At 48.5% G+C, this 16,585-nt stretch overlaps 1 protein-coding gene across 1 annotated transcript in view; it reads left to right on the top strand.

The window, feature by feature from the left end:
• The window catches only part of LOC142557430 (uncharacterized), a 156,728-nt gene that overhangs the window by 62,959 nt on the left and 77,184 nt on the right, over nucleotides 1–16,585 (top strand). The window contains exon 2 of the mRNA XM_075669272.1: nucleotides 10,797–10,914. The gene's annotated coding sequence lies outside the window, so the exon portion shown is untranslated. The remainder of the gene's footprint in view (nucleotides 1–10,796; nucleotides 10,915–16,585) is intronic.

The following is a 16,585-nucleotide window of genomic DNA, read 5'->3' as shown; positions in this document are numbered from 1 at the left end:
TTGACCAATCACACGAGTTCAAGCGAAGGGTTCGCTTGTCGAGCCGTTTCGAGGAATAGCACCTCTACGCCGTCTTTTTTTTTTCACTTTTATGCTGGCTTCTGCGGAGCTGTCTTCTGTGCTGGCTTCGTCAGAAATGGAAATGGCTCGGTGAACGGTTCGCTTGTCGAGCCGTTTCGACCAATCACACGTGTTCAAGCGAACGGTTCGCTTGTCGAGCCGTTTCGAGGAATAGCACCACTACGTCGTTTTTTTTACCTCCATGCTGTCTTCTGAGAAGCTGTCTTTCGTGCCGCGGCTTCGTCAGAGATGGACATGGCTCGAGCTGTCTATTTAGCCGTCTACACGGCAAGTATTGGAACGCAGCCTATAGAGCGCGCCTGCGCCCCTGTTGTAAGCCCCGTCTGTCCGTGCTCGACGCCTTCGCGGGCGAGATCGTGCCTGGCAATCATGACCGGTCGGAAGAAGAAACGCTCTTTCTTCCTGAACATCGTCGCGCGTTTAGCGTACACTCCGGCAGAGTAATCGACAATGCCCGCCACGCGCTTCGCGGTTAACCGGCCTCGATTCGAGTGTATAGCGAAGCTCGGCATGCAAGGTGAACGAGCGGCCGAGTCGACGCTCGTTCTTCCACTGTACTGCTTCCATTGTCTTCGCAGTTGCTGGAGCAACCGCGTAGTACGGCAGGACGCTCCCTTCGTTGCACTTCGCCGATGCTTGTCGTGTTTAGTTCCTGATGGGCACGCCCGGCGGGCTTCAACGCGACTCGCACGAAGCGATCGAGAGCGTGAAACAGGGGCCACGAAAAACGAGGAGCCGAGGACGATACGCACGTATAACACCTACTATATCTCACGTGCTTTTCTCGGTGGCATGAACGCCTTTTAATGAAATTGGACGATGCGATTAGGCAAAAGTTGACAGCGGATAGTTTTCAATCAAGGGACGCAAGCGGCTTGCGTTTCCTAATCTAAAACTCTCTAATCACTTAAACGTCCTTGCGTGATTTGAATGCGAAAGCATAATTACATCTCCAAGTTATTACCTTAGATTAAAACTCTACCTTAATCCACCGCGTGCCACTTTAATCCACCTTGATCCACTTCGGTCCACCTTAGTCCACTTTGATCCACCTTAATCTACCTTAATGCACTTTATTTCAATCCAATTTCGGGAGTGGGCCAGGTCGATTTTTTGGAGCGTGAGCCACTGCGTCCGTCCAACGCCTCTGGCTGTACACCGTGGGATTTCGCAGTTCGACCGCAGCAAGTCCAGCCAGAACCATCTAGTCTAGGTGGTGTTGGGTCAGCGCCGGGAATGTGACGTCATCATTTGGCCATGTGGGTATTGGTACCATCTTATGTTAGCGCCGCATGGACGCCGGATTTTTCGCTTCATGGGGCATATAAGGCGTTCGCCTTCAAAATCCTTGCTTTAAAATGTTATGTACAAGTGCGCACTGCCTAATGGATATTGCGAGTGAACGAGAGCGGGCCTTTGCGCAAAAAGGAGACCAAACGGAACGCAGCAATAGCACCGGAGGGGACAAGAGCATGCATTTAGATATTCAGCTATGTTATAGCTACGGCGGCGCAAAAAGAAAAATGTCCTGAAGCATTTCATTCAAAGCGCATGCCTTTTATCCTAAATCTTCTCAGTCTATGAAAATGTGGACAACACTATTAGAGCTCACAATTTGAAACGTATGCAATTTCGCTGGCACCACTCTTTACTGGCAGCGCATGTGGGTGCCGGTGCAATGTCATTACAAACCTTACATGGCGTGGTAAAGCTTTTTAAGGGTGCCAGAAGGTTTGGCGCACCCGCATATGTTGCATCCGCGTGTGGTTAGAACACTGTGGAAGGAATTCAAACGCGACACTAAACCTTACTATTGTTGCCAGTGCTTCGCCTTTCGAACGAAGCTGCCGGTTTTTTTTTTGTTCTTACTTTTTTCTTTCGCGAACACCTATTTAAGCACCAACAAAAGACCAGCGGGAGGCACAGCTGACAAACCCAAAACCTGAGGACCAACTACGGCTGGCTGGTGAACAGGTCCAGGCTATCGGCACAGGGCCACGGCTACCCGGAATAGGGTGGCCGCCCACCTTCTGGCATCAACAGCTTGGTCTCCGAAATAAAGTTTATTCCCTCACTCGTGAACAACGAAATTTGCGCTGATGTCAACGTATCGTTTTCGGATCACTAAGTTGATTAACGCTCGGTGAACGACACCCACGTTAACAGAGTAACAGATGCTCACACGGTAACAGTTGTCGACCAAGCACGATATGATAACTGCAGTGCGCTAGCCCGGCCGGTTGTAACAACGCCATGATATTCCCGAAATAGCCCAAGTCCCGAGAAACTTCATCATTGTAAGCCTATAGCTTTTATAGACTAGTGGCACGATGGTCACATCGGGATACAACCACTGCGCGTTTCTACTGGAGGAAGGATGCATTGGCTGTAGCACAGCGTTCTTTTATATGCTTATTTTCTCGAAATCCGGGGTCATGCCGTTAGCGTTGTGTGCGTGTGGGGCGGGTACATTTCTGGCTCAATGCCACGGTGTGGTCGCGCTAATCAAGTTACCACTGCTCACGCAGTTTTTAGTACGTGCAGGTACACGTAATGACCGAGTTAGCAGGCATACGCGAGAAGCACGTATAACACGCGTTGAAAAATAAAGAAAGGTGTATTAGTTTGAATAGCTCCTCCTGTGGACCTTTTGCGCATTGCCTTTCGTCGCACGCTCGCACTGAGGTGAACGCTGCTGATTCTGAATGGTCAAAGAAACGCAAGAAACGATTCAAGTATCTTACCCTATACGATCCGTGGTGGGCTTGGCCGAGGGCTTGGCGTAGAGGAGAGGGCGGTCGTTGGCACGCGTTGTCGGTGCATCTGTGACGCTATACGCACGGTCGTATTCTGCATACCTCATCAAGGTTTCGCCACAATGTTGGGTTCAGCCGTTCAGCTGGGTGAAAGCACTTCCCAAGCAACCGAACTTTGCTGTTTAATGACGACGGCCTTTCCCTGAATGACACAGCTTTCTAGCCGCTATTATCCATCACACTGATATTTTCGAGTGCGCAGTGACTTGAACCCAACCTTGACAGGTGGTTATAGAATACGTAATATTGGGTTACGGTGATTATAATCTGTGTTATAACGTCCTGCTCCAGCAGAGGAGCTGCTGCCACGCAACACTGTGCAAGGTCCGGCGCTCTCGCTGGCTGCGGCATCTTCCTGGTCCACGTAGGGTGGCAGGAGAAAGTTATATTCTCGACAAGTATCTCTCATTAGCTTTCTCTCATCTTCCCTCTCGGACCTTGCCGCAAAGCCGCCCGCTAAGCACGATTAGCCCCGGCCTATGTTCGTGTACGAAACTGCCGCTGTGTACACAACTCAGGTTGTAGCCCTCCGGGCACCGCCCGCTGAGTAATGGCGCCTCGTTCGTGACGGCGCTAGCTGCTTCGTCTGCACGCGTTTGTCTTTTCTTTTTCCTTATCTCTCGTCTGCTTCGTCGTCGCCTGCTTTCACCCTGCTTTTCTTTATGGCCGTCTACTCTTAGCCGCATGCTTCTATCTTTTTTTCGTCTGTTTTCGTCGTCGTCTTCTTTTTTCCTTCTGCTTCTTGCTTGCTTTGCCGTCTGCTTTCAGCAGCCTTCGTCTGGTCCCGCCGCAACGTCGATCCCCAATCACGACGGCGCATCGCGCACGCTTCCTTAATGATTATTGCGCCACCATTACCGGAAAAGCTCACGTGCTCTCTGAACGCTCCGTGCGCGTGAAGCAACAGGTGCGGAAACGCGTGTGCCCGCCTACACGGGCGCGAATCCCGCGCAGTTTGAATATTTCTTTGAGTATTTCCGGTTTTCCTCGCCGACTTTACTGTTTCGCAATCAGCAGGGGTTTCAGTACGTTGACATCGCGCAGGGAACACGAGTTAATGTCGGTGGCAACGCAAGCTTCAGCATCGCGCATCGCGTCGAAATGGGAAGCGCGATTAAAGAATGACGGCGTTGCGCGATCGCGTGAAAAAGTCTAATAAAGACATTGGGCATCTTTCATTAGGAAGACGGTAAATAGGACGAAGACGGTAAATAGGACGGAGACAAGCGCTTATCTCCACTCTTTATTTTCTTGTTTTCCTTGTCTATTCCCCGCGCTGTAAATTTAGCACCATGGACCGCCAACTCGTCGAGTGCCACACCTTGCTGCAGTTTTTTTTTTATATTAGAACATGTTCTATAGAAGATGCCCATAGGCGGGCAATGGAAAAGTGTCTACGACGAGATTTTGAACTCGTAATGCGTCGTCTGCTTCGGCCACTTTCACCGCCTGGCTTTTCAACCGGCCACCGACCGACTCACGTCTGCAGGGTTAGCCCCCCCCCCCCCTCCCCCTCCCCGGTTTCTTAACGAGCATTGCACAACGGGCGTGAGATGAGCAAGGCGGATGCGAGCCGGACGTTCGCCCCTCTTCCTAGATCGCTCACCCCGATAGAAGTGCGCCCGCGCTCGCTCGCATCCACTGGCCGCCATGTTTTAAAACTGTTCTAACCGTTAGGTGGCGTCACGTCGCCCGCACTATCGCCGCCGCCATCGCCGTCGATCTCACGGTGGCTCGCACGACGTCACCGCCCTCGCGTTCTCGCGGGATCTCGCGTGTCGGCCGGCGTCGTCTTTTGAACCGGGGACGCGGAGTTCGTCGTCCGCGTTGATTCTCAGCTTAACTTCCTGGAATATGCAAGCAGCTAGAACAAGAACTGCACGAAACTGTTCGGCATCCAGCTCTTTTTATTTTTTTCACTCGTAAAAAGAGATTAGGCAAATCCAACGCACATGGCAGGAATCTACGCGAAGCGAAGCGTTAGTGAAGGGGTTCACGAAATCAAACATGCAAATGTACAACTGTGTTTACTTTCGCCCTGTGCAACGGGAAATCTCATGCAATGCTCATATTTATTCGCCAGAAAGGTCACAACGTTTGCTTGCGCAATTTTTGTTTGTTTGTTTTCTTTTGCTTATGCGCTATACCGGCTCACGAGCTATGCCGAAATGTAAACACGAAATCAGGAGAGCGCACAGCGTGCTACTCCACGCAGCGATGTCGCGGTAACGAAGGTGGTGTGTCATGGTTGTCGAGCGAAGAACGGCGATGGCAGGTGTATGCACAGAGAAGTGCGACTCATACTTAGCTATATTTAAGGATCATGTACCTCCTGTGTTACAGTAGCACATACCCATTCTGGAGGACCGGCCAAGAATGGGTACACACGCAGTGGCAGATACCGAAAGGCTAAATCAAAGAAAATCGAGCAAACCAGGTAAATTGATGAACATATTGCGATATTCCAGCAAGTTTTCTGCAGAACTTACTTTTTTTTGATTACGCAGAACAGAGATGCGCTTAATGGGCACTGATTTGTCGGTCAGCATACAGTGGTTATATAATCTCATTCGCTGCTACTTGCATTCGGCGCTGTTGTAAGCTCCGTATAGCACACGTATATCCGCCGATATACCAGCCGACACAGCAGCAGTTACGCCAAGCCCGAGAGGTTAAGCAAAGAAAGCTTTGCTTAAAAACTCAGTGCTCTTCCACTCTGCGAAGAAGGATGACCCTCGAAGCTGTGTATGTGGGCAAATTGCGAATATCACGCCGAGCTACAAGCGGCCGGTGTGGTGGTGTTGTCTCGGATATCATGCCATCTCAAACGGAATACGGAATGCGAGACGTGGATCCAAGCGACAGAGACGAACGCTCGCGTCTTCGGTCTACCTCCAACTGTACCCACTGTAATCTCACGTGCCTGCAAGTGGAGACGCGTAGCTGCATCCGTTTTCGACGGGGACATATTGGACACCATGGTGGACACAGATCGGGTGGCCTCATAAGTATTTTAGTTTCCAGAGATGGGCCGCAGTGGTCCGGTATCCAGTGATCGGTGACGGTGTGACCTGTTGTCGCCTGCGCACTGACGAAGCCGTGCACGTCGGCGACTTATTATTGATTAGTTTCGTGATGAAACGGCGGCATGAGATACTGAAGAAGGAAAACGGCCACCTATTAATGCGATTAGCAACGGTGGAACAAGGGATATCTCTGAGGCCAACGTTTATACAAGGGGAGTTATCTTCGTCAAGGTCCTGACGAGGACGAGTGTCCTTTTCGAAACGTCGGCTTCAGCGACATTCTTTGTTCGACCGCTGTTAAACATTTAAAACCTCCATCTTACTGTGAACGTCTCTCTTGCTATGGGCGACGAATAACGCTGCAGAAATGTCCATGCTTTTAGGTGAAGTTCATCTTGTAATGAAGGGATCCTGTGCTATAAACACAAGACAACAGAAGCAGAAGTCAGCAGAAGTAGAAGTAGAAGTCCTGTCCACTTCTACTTCTGTTGTCCGTGTGTCTATAGCGCGGTACCCCCTTGTCACAAGATGAACCTCCACCAACTAGCCCAATTTGTCGTCCTACTGCTTTTCGCGGAGTTTGAAACTCTGTAAATCTATTCTTGGAGTGTGCAATCTGAGAAACACATTGTGCAAGACGCGCTTCCGACGCTCGCTGCTGCCCCAAGTACATGGGGAGCATTGGCTGGTGGTCGGGGAGAGCGACTCGGCTGAGACATGAGGCTGGAGGGATAGGGGGAGGGCTACCTCTTGTCCTGGAACAATCGCCGGAGCGTTGTTCTTCCGAAACTCGGGGCGTCGCACTGCGAGGCGTTCACAGCGCACAAACGGCGCCCAATTTCCCCGAAGAAATATGGCGAGCAATAAAAATCTCGCGGTCGCTCACCCCGGCCGCGGCAACAGCAGCGGCATCGGCATCACCCAGTGAGCAAACAGCAGCAGCAGCACAAGTAGGCACGCTCGGTATAGCGGCTCATTCGCGAGCGGGGAGCCCGATTTCCCAACCCGGGCGGGCGGGATCCCCATAAATAACGGCCTCTCGTGAGAAGACTCCGAGCCGTCGACGCCTCTGTCGGACGTCGTCGTCGACGTCGTACCGCTTCTACGGCCCCAAGATGCCACCGTTCCGCCTCGTTCTTTTGTTGATGTTGTTTTCTCTATCTCTTCTGCGACAGCGTCGATCCACCATAGTTGCGCAACGAACCCTCGACCTTCCGCCCCGAAAACTTTCCGCCCTCCGCACTACTTAACCTACCCCTCCCGTCGGGGCTTGCCTATACGTGTCTCTGCCAGCTTGATCAAGACATTCCGGCACGCCGAACCGACTATACAGTACATGCAAGGGGTCGTGTCGGGCTTGTTTGGCCAGCACGAAAGGAACGGCAAAGAGAAGCGCCCTCTCGCGTAGAATCGGCTTGCTGCCCCCTCCTCTCCTCTCCTCTCCGGCCCTCCCTTTTGTTTATTTTCTTATGCCACGCACTGGTCGTTTAATTTAGGAATTCGACCTTTCGCTGCGCCTGCTCGCAGCGGCTGGCGTAATCGAGCCTATTTTTCGGCCGTACACTGCTGTTCCCATTTTGTTGTGTTTTCTTGCCACTTGGGTCGTAAACAATCAACAAGGAAGTGCGGAGGATTTGGCCTGTCTGCCGCCTCCCCCCCTTTGTTTTTCTTTTTCCCGTTTTTCAGCGTAGGGAAAGAGAGAGAGAGAATAATCATTGGAGTAATCATTCTTATTTAGCCTGCAAGACGCTTCGCAATAATTTAAAAGAAAAGGAACGTGAAGAGGAGTTATAGCCCATTATCGTAATACCGTTGCGTCACTAGCTATGCGGAAGAATGTGTCGGAATTTCCCCCACACACGCGCAGTGCGAAAGTTGCGTAAGCGACCATGCATACGCTTGAAATCAGTTCCGGCCAGCGTTCGCAGAGACGCTTCAGTACGTAACCAAGCGGATGCGCGCTTACATGTTTAAGCTTGCCCAACAAGAAATAATTTTACAAGCGAGCGCGTTTTTTTTTTTTTAATACCAAAAGGGCGATCGTTACAGTAATAACGGCACGAGCAACACTGGTTTATTTATATGTTCATTCATTTCAAGTCTGAATGCACCAGCGAAGTTACATAAATCTTCAGGGACAATATGGACTTGAACTTCAGCGTCCAGGGTCATGTTTTCAATGCTGTAATACGACCACGGGCACAGCAGTAAAATATTGTTAGCTTTTGTATATATATGTGCGTGCGTGCGTGTGTGTGCACGTGCGTGTGTGCGTGTGTGTGCGCGCGTGTGTGTGCGTGTGCGTGTGTGTAAAGAAAGAGTCAATGACCTACAGTTCATCAACAGAACGTTGTTCTGCTGGACAGTAGAGGTACACCTACAAAGTGGGTGAGATCCTCCCTATAATGCCATCGCTTTAATGAAAGAAATGCGCATCGTGCCTCAAGCACGTATACCTGTAACTTACCGCCTAACGTACGGCGACATCGATTCGTAAACTCGTGAAGCAGCTGGAGCCACTGGTATCATCTATCCAGTTAAAATTAAATTAAATTCTTTGGTTTTACGTGCCAAAAACAACGATCTTATTACGAGGCACGCCGTGTAGTGGGGCCGGACTTCGGATTAATTGTGACCGCCTGGGGATTCTTTAACGCGCACTTCTTTTTTGCCATTTCGACTTCCATCGAAATGCGGCCGCCGCGGCCGGGATTCGATCCCGCGACCTCGTGCTTACACAGCGCAACGCCACAACCGTAAGTTTCCACGGCGGGTCATCTATCCAGTGAGCCCCCCGCGGCTGGTGAGTAACAGGAAGCGGGTGCCCGTTTTGGCCAGACAAGACACCCCGCGTAACCTTTAGAGTGAGACAAGCAGGCGGGCTACGGCGAGGCCTGTTTATCTTTCTTCTTCCAACGCCGCGTACAGTACATGGCCAGCGTCCGCAGCGCAGTATTTGCCTGGAAGCGGTCCTTCTCCTGTAACCGGCGTTTGGGCATCGTGCCCCCCCCCCCCCCCCGCGCGCTTGCGTTTGCGGTTTCTGTAAGCGACCGGAACTCTATCCGCGTATTTGCCCAATTATATAGTGTGCGAGCAAGCCAGCGCGCCCTTGAGGAAGCACGTGTGTGTTTGCCCCGAGCACACACTCCAGAAGGCAACCTTCACTTGGCCGTCAAGAATGGCCGCTCGTGCCGTGTGTTTACGGCGCCAACTTGAGGAACGCTGCGACGTTCGTTCGTTAAACGCAGTGTGTGCCAGATGATCGCTGGTTGCTGCGAAGCTGGCGAAAGCGTCAAAGGGTTTCGCCCATTTGGTGGCGAATAAAGCCGCTGTTTGTCGCTGGCAGAGATGTGACGAGGCTTGACGCAAGGCGCGCGCATAAGCATCGGGTATATGCGCATGATTCAGACGCACGTGAAATTACTACTTGCTTGCGGTGGGTCTCCGTTGTCTTGTCTAAAAAAAACATTTACGGACCAGTGGGAAACGTCGCGCCAGGATGAGACGCCCACTTTGGCAGGCGAAGGTGAGGCAGAGATATACACATACAGACGTTTCAGGAACTTGCTCGACAGAAGGGAACACAAGCAAGTCCTAATGAACACAATACAGCTCGCGCAACGGGCTATCATTCAGGCGCTGTGTTTTGTAACGATCCGTTTCATTCTTGTTCTTTCGTCCTGGGGTTCAGGCGAAGGTGAGGTAGAGGGAGACGTTCAGGAGACTATAGCACGAAGAACGGTTAAACGGCGAGAATACAAATCAACTCGTCCGGCAGGTTGTCGTTCGGTTGTCGTGTTTTGTAACGATCCATTTCATTTCCTATCATTTTCCTCCAGGTTGTTAGGCGAAGGTGTGGCGGCGAGAGACGTTTAGGAGACTAGTTCAACCGAAGGACGTACAAAGAAGTGTTTGTGAATGCAACCCAACTGGCCCAACAGGCTATATTCAGGCGTTGAATTTCGTAACGATCCATTTCATTTTTATTCCGTCCTTCGATCCGGTTTTTCAGATGAAGGTATGGCCGAGGGAGACGTTCAGGAGACTATAGCGCGAAAGACAGGCTGACAAAGATGACATGGATACAATCCAGCCCCGCAGCGCGCAGTCCCTCAAACGCTGTATTTTGTTTGGCTGTCTAACATGAAAGAGGCTCACGAACATGTATATATAGGTGCAGGCCAACTGGCCCGGCGGGCTGTTATTAAAGTCAAGTGCCATATTGAGTGTGCGTACGTGTTATTGGCTCCAAAGCAGCCTCGTGGCCATTGTCACCGTGATTGTTGCTGCTTGGCGCGACGGATCGTACGAAGAATGAAAAAAATAACATGGACCGCAACAAAAATTTGGCCCCACTGCTGGGCACATGATCCCTTTGTGACAACGGTACAGACTTCTCATTTTAAAACATTTGAGAGTTGAGCGTGCGGCCGGAGCTCCGGAATTTGTGATTGAGAAGATGTACGGGAGGTGCAAAATTTTCATTGTGATAATTCTGTGATCTCTGAATAATGGCTCAGACACAACGCTAAAAAGGATTATAAACGGCAGCAGCAGTCTGTGACCGCTATGGACGTCTCCTGCTACGACCCAAAGTTGGCTCTGAGCTGACTTGCCAGCCCTGGCTAGTACGCCTTGTCAGCAGTGTTTGTATTCAAGAAAAAAAAGTAATGTTTTCCATTAACCTTTCGTCCATATTCTGTAGTTACACTGTTATATGAATGCAACTACTGTAGAAGTCCTTATAGTGCGTGCTTTTTTAGAAGTAAACCGCTGTTCGAGTGTACTTTCCTTTAGTGGGCAGCAATTACTCACGAAGCTGACGTAGTGTTTCTATCCTCCTAATCTTTTTTTCTCACTGTCATGCTTGCAGGAACCAGAAGCCAGCGACCGTGGTGACCGCGAGTGCATCGGGCCTGATATCTGGAGCGATTACCTTATCTCGCATGGCAAGCAGGCACCCCTGAACCGAGACCATCGCCCAAGGGAATGTGAGTGGAAACGCCTGGATCGTTCCGCTCAATGTGCTACTTTCCGTGCGATGCATAGTTAAGCCCGAAATTGCCTTGGGAGGCACGGTTAGAGGCTGAGAATATGGCTAGCTTAATTGGTCTGTCTCACCGTACCAGCAGTGTAGCTACAGGATGCAATGAAGGAGCAGAAAAAAAAAAGTTATCCCTTTCAGTTACGAATCATGATGGGCTGTCAATGAATGTGTGAAAGTTACAGTACTTTGTTTCAAGGCCTATTGAAAGAAAGTCAAAATGGTTGAATGTAATGGTCTGTTTTAGTGAGTATTTATAGCTATGGTGTAATTAAATAGCGGCCCAATGTGCAACCGTGCATGTCACGTTCTTTTTTTTATAGAAGAAGAGAAAGACAGAGAGATTTCCTTTTTTTTTTTTGAAAATCGGAGTGATTAACAAGCGTTTTCTCGCCTACATGGTACTTTGCATAGAATAGGATGAAGGAGAAGAAAGGCCCTAAGAGAAAGTGAGCAGAGGAAAAAAATTAAGAAAGAAAGACATTATGAGCAATCACTCTATGAAGGTGCATGACAAGCGAAACTGTTTCGCACGCGACACAGGATTTTGAACAAAGGTAGGAACACATTTATTGTCATGATCGGTGGTCATCGTGATGATAGGTACACACACACATTCTCGTATCACCTCTATTATTAAATGCGCAAGCGTTCGTATGCGTGCTCAAAGAGAAACTTGTCCGTCACGTAAGACAATGAATGGCTAATACCCTCTCAAGCACTGGCTCATACCCCCGTAAGAAAGAAAAAAAAATTGGCTACCTGAGAATCTACTGATATTGAAAATAGCGCCTGTTGAAAACTAATTTGCTGTAAATGCATATCTAAGTGATAAGACGTATGAGCTTTTGCATAGAGTGAAGCGATTTCGCATCGAATTCGTGAGCTGAGTTTTCACATATGCAGATTTGTTGACGGACAGGAAAAATCCACGGAACCTGCCATAAACAGCTAAGCTGTATAAGATATAAAAGGAACTTCGTGACTGCCTCAAAGCACATGGAGAAGTTAACCACAATCATACGATGGGACAGATAATTAATAAAAAGAAAGCATATAGTGGAAGTTATGTTTAATTGAAATGTAGCAATAATAACAAGAATAAGAACGTCTACATTTAAATTACATAGCAATTAACTTCCACCTATTATTTATCTAACCTAATTAGCTGTCGCTTCGTATGATTGTGATAGACAAAATACGAGCCACTGAGTTCCACCTATTCTTCTCGCTTACGAATGAGTTAGTTATTGGCTGCGAGCACAAGGAGAAGTAAAAAAAAAAAGAAAGCTGTTATTTCACCTTTGCTGAAGGAACGCGGCATGTGGAGCATCCCTTCAAACATGGTTATGTGCCTTTAGTAAAACAGTCGCGTGTAGAAATACTCTGAGCACTGAAACGAAATGGAGCCACATAGAATATGCAGCTGGTCCAATTTAGACGTGTCTGTAAATGCCAGAGGTTCCCTTTTTTGCCATCGCTGGACAGAATTAGCTGAAATAGGTCACGTACACCGTGACTGAAAAGGCAAATAAAAAGGAAACAATGTGACAGCCACATAATTCTGCTTGTAGGTGGGTTGCCAGAAATCAGTCGAGAAAGGTAGGTGTGTGCGAATAATCAAATTTTTCGAATGCGGATCGAATAGGCCTCGCTATTCGAGTCGCGTATCGATTCGATCGATTTAAAAGTTTCGACTGCGGATCGAACAGCCATTATTATTATTATTATTACGCACGTACTAAATTGGAGAATTCACCATTCGAAGCAAACATAACAGGTATAGAAAAAAAAACTGGACTGTGCGAATACCTCAAACTCGAATACGGGTCGAATGGCCCTTGCAACTCAGCTCCTGTTCTAATCGTGAATTCACGATTCGAAGTTGTCTGATAATCGATTCCGTTCGAGTATGAAAGATAACGGTACTCATTCCAGTCAACATGGACAGATAGAAAGAGATGCGAGTGGCGCCTCTTCCGAACGATCTTGCTGCAGTGAAGCCACAGTGGTTACGGTGCTGCAGGACGCTTAAAGTAGTTAACTGTGGAGCTGATAACTTCCAGCCATACACGAATAGTGCCTTGCCGGTAGGCAGCTTTGTGAATGTGTTAAGGAAAAGCAATTTGCGTATTGATCGAACAACTCCACCGCGTTTGCATTGCTTTAAATCGATGCGCGGTACTGGTAATTACATTTCGCTTTTTCAACGTGCATGACACTCTGCAGGCATCTGGAGGCGCACTGCATGTTCCAGTGTTTCATTGGGGTCAGTGCTCTTACCAGATATAGTTAACTTTCAATTATTTCTTGTTTGTACAAACGCCTCGGGTTGACCGGACTTTTGATTCTGAGCTGCACTGCATCGAATGACGTGAATAAGCATTTCTCTTTTTACCGAGCGGACTGTGCAAAACCCTATTTCATGTTGTTTGGCCATGAGAAAAAATATTCTGTATTTGATTCGATATTGGAAAGTCGTATTTCTTTCTTGAAAAATTGAATTCGATTCGAAAACTTCGCTATTCAAGCATCCGTATAAAAAAAAAGCGATTCCATTATATATACATAGCATGATCAATGAGAGCATGAGAAAAGTGCTAGGACAATACCAAATGTTTAGAGGGCTATTATACATACTAACCCAAGAACAGAAGACTTTGCTCGCATTGCTTTTCAAGCAACCGGCCTTTTCTTCCTTCAAAGTGTTGAACTGTTGAATGAACTTCAGAACTGGCTTAGATTTCCCCAAAATATTTCCGATTACAACCTCTGGAACAGCATTTCTTTACTTTTCTTATTTTTTATTCGGGGGGGGGGGGGTAGGTGAGTTTATCACTGCACTGACGATTCAAATAAAGGAACAATACAACGCACTGTACACTAGGTACAATGCAGGTTTCATGAACGGTAATTCAACAACTTCGTGAGAACAGCCCTTTAAGTCCGGTGAGTAACAATACCATCACAAGTTAGAATAGCCTATTAATATATAAAATTATACATTAAGCGGACGGGTGTGTATCCGCGCATACGCGACTAGGGGCTTCCCGGTAAGTGATGAAACCTTTTTCCTCTTTCTTCTTTTTTTTTTTGAGACACGTTTCAAGTGCAGTTCAAGTTCGCTGCAAATATATCGATACCCTGCCGCGTTCATGGTCGCATGCGTGCGTGAGATTCCGGAGCTACGATGTTAGCACCATCGAGAAATTACACTATTTTGTGCTACCCATTGTGCTACCCATGAAGATGTTGAATTAGCGATGAGAAGAGTGCAAACTCAGTATACTGTAGCAATGGGCAACTTCAATGCAAAAGTGGGGGAAAAGCAGGCGGGTGAACAAGCAACTGGCAACTACGGCGTCGATTCTAGGAACGCTAGAGGAGAGATGCTGGCAGAATTGGCAAAAAGGAATAAGCTCCGAATAATGAACACCTTCTCCAGGAAGTGTAGCAACAGAAAGTGGACCTGGAAAAGCCCTAATGGTGGAACAAGAAATTAAATAGATTTCATACTTTCTGCCGATCCCAGCATAGTGAGGAATGTTGAAGTGTTAGGTAAAGTGTAGTGATCAGTGATTGGTGAGGTCTAGGATTCGCCTCAATTTGAAGAGAGAAAGAGTAAAATTGGTCAGGAAGAAACAGGCCAACCTAGACGCAGTAAGGGTAAAAGCAGACTAATTCAGACTGCTACTTGCAAACAAATATGCAGCCTTAGAACAGAGAGATGAAGATGAAATTGAGGTAATGAATGAAACCGCAACTAGGCTGGCTTCAGAAGTAGCAATTCAAGTGGGTGGTAAGGCACCAAGGAAACCAGTAGGCAAACTCTCTCAACTAGCAAGGAACCTAACAAAGAAACGACAAAGAATGAAAGTGTCAAACTCAAGAGATCAGATAAAATTCGCGGAACTGTCAAGACTAAGCAACAAGGAGAGATTAAGGTATAAGGTAATAAGACTGAGGAAGCAGTAAAATATGGGCGAAGCCTGAAATCAGTGAGAAGGAAACTTGGCATCGGACAAACAAAGATGCATGCACTGAAATATAAGCAGGGTACTATCATCAGCAATCTCGAAGGTATAGGGAATGCAGCGGGAGAATTCTATACTGACCTGTACAGTATCCAGAGGACTCAGGATAACTACACTCGAAACGTTAATGAACAGGATACAGAAACGCCTCTTCTAACTATAGCGATGAAGTGAGAAAGGCCTTGCCAGACATGAAACGGGGAAAAGCGGCAGTAGAAGACGGACTACCAGTCGATTTAATCAAAGATAGAGGAGACATATTTACAACATGGAGAACTATTAACAACATTACCTAAAGGTCAAGCTGGCACCACCACCCCTTCGAGTTTTTTTTATCCTTCGTCTTGCAGATACAAACAAACACAAAACCATTTTGTTATATATCGTCGTACGCTTCGTGGTCGCAATTATTCGAGGCTTAGGCAGTCTTTTTCGCTACGACGATAAGAAAGCTCGGGGCCAATATACTTCCGCGAGCCCACCAGGTCCACAAGGTTCAATGTATAAGGCAACGGCAGACGCAGCTATGTGTATTTCGTCTCGGCCTGAAGGAAGCTGTCGGCGGCCTGCAATTCGATGACGCTACTAAAAAATTACACGAACATAACACGTTTCTGTTTAGTTAGTAACGACTCACACCTGCCGAAGTGTAATCGCTACATGCGTACCTGTCGTTTCACTGACGGCGCTAGCTATACTACTTAGAATAGGTTCCAGGATCTGTGAAGGGTGACAATCGCACATCCGATATCCGATGCCTCCGTGAGGACCGTGAGCTTGGTCGGACGAAGAAGTGCCAGTCATTTCTATCTGTGTTGTTTAAAACAAGACTGCGCACACACACACAAACACAAACACACACAAACACGCACGCACACACACACAAACACGCACGCACACACGTGTAAGACCGCGCCGCAATCAAAGGATGCTCAAGCGCATCATTTGCGCACCAAAGAGCGACAATTTCGTGGTGCCCGCTTCCCTCGAAAGCGCGAAAGACGCGGAAAAGACAACCAGAGCAGCCCCCGACCATGCTACCGACTCAGGAATAGAGCTCAACGTCGACGACGTTGGCGGCAAACGCCTTTCATCGTGGCGGCGCCTGTCGCTATACACACGCTTTTCTCGGGTAATCGGCGGCAAGCGAAGAGCTGCTGGCGTGGCCTCCGAATGCAGGCGTGGATCAGAGGCGGTACAGCAGCCGTCCATTGAATCTAGATAGAAAGGAGAAACACTGCGTGAAAAAAAGAAGGTGTGGGTGGATGGGAGAGGGGGTCGGAGGTAGGGCATTGGAAGCACCGAAAGCATAGCGTTTTACACCGGGAGCGTCCAGTCGCCGATAGCAGGGCGACAATCAGCCGAGCGGAACGACGATGGTACGCTCAGCTCGAGAGACCGAACGGTGGGCAATCGTTGCCGTCGCGGCTGGTCGCCTCGGCGTAGGTGTGCCACTCTTCGGACACTGGGGTGTCTCTCGGTGGACAGTTGTCTTGGCTTGTTCCCTTCTTTGAAAGCCGCGTCAGGTGTTTGTTGCGTGCAGCGTTTGAGCAACGGTATGTGTAGCTGTCGCACAAGTTGGTG

Source organism: Dermacentor variabilis, chromosome 9 (assembly GCF_050947875.1).
Source record: "Dermacentor variabilis isolate Ectoservices chromosome 9, ASM5094787v1, whole genome shotgun sequence".
Taxonomy (NCBI): Eukaryota; Metazoa; Arthropoda; class Arachnida; order Ixodida; family Ixodidae; genus Dermacentor; species Dermacentor variabilis.
This window is presented reverse-complemented; position numbering and strand designations above follow the sequence as displayed.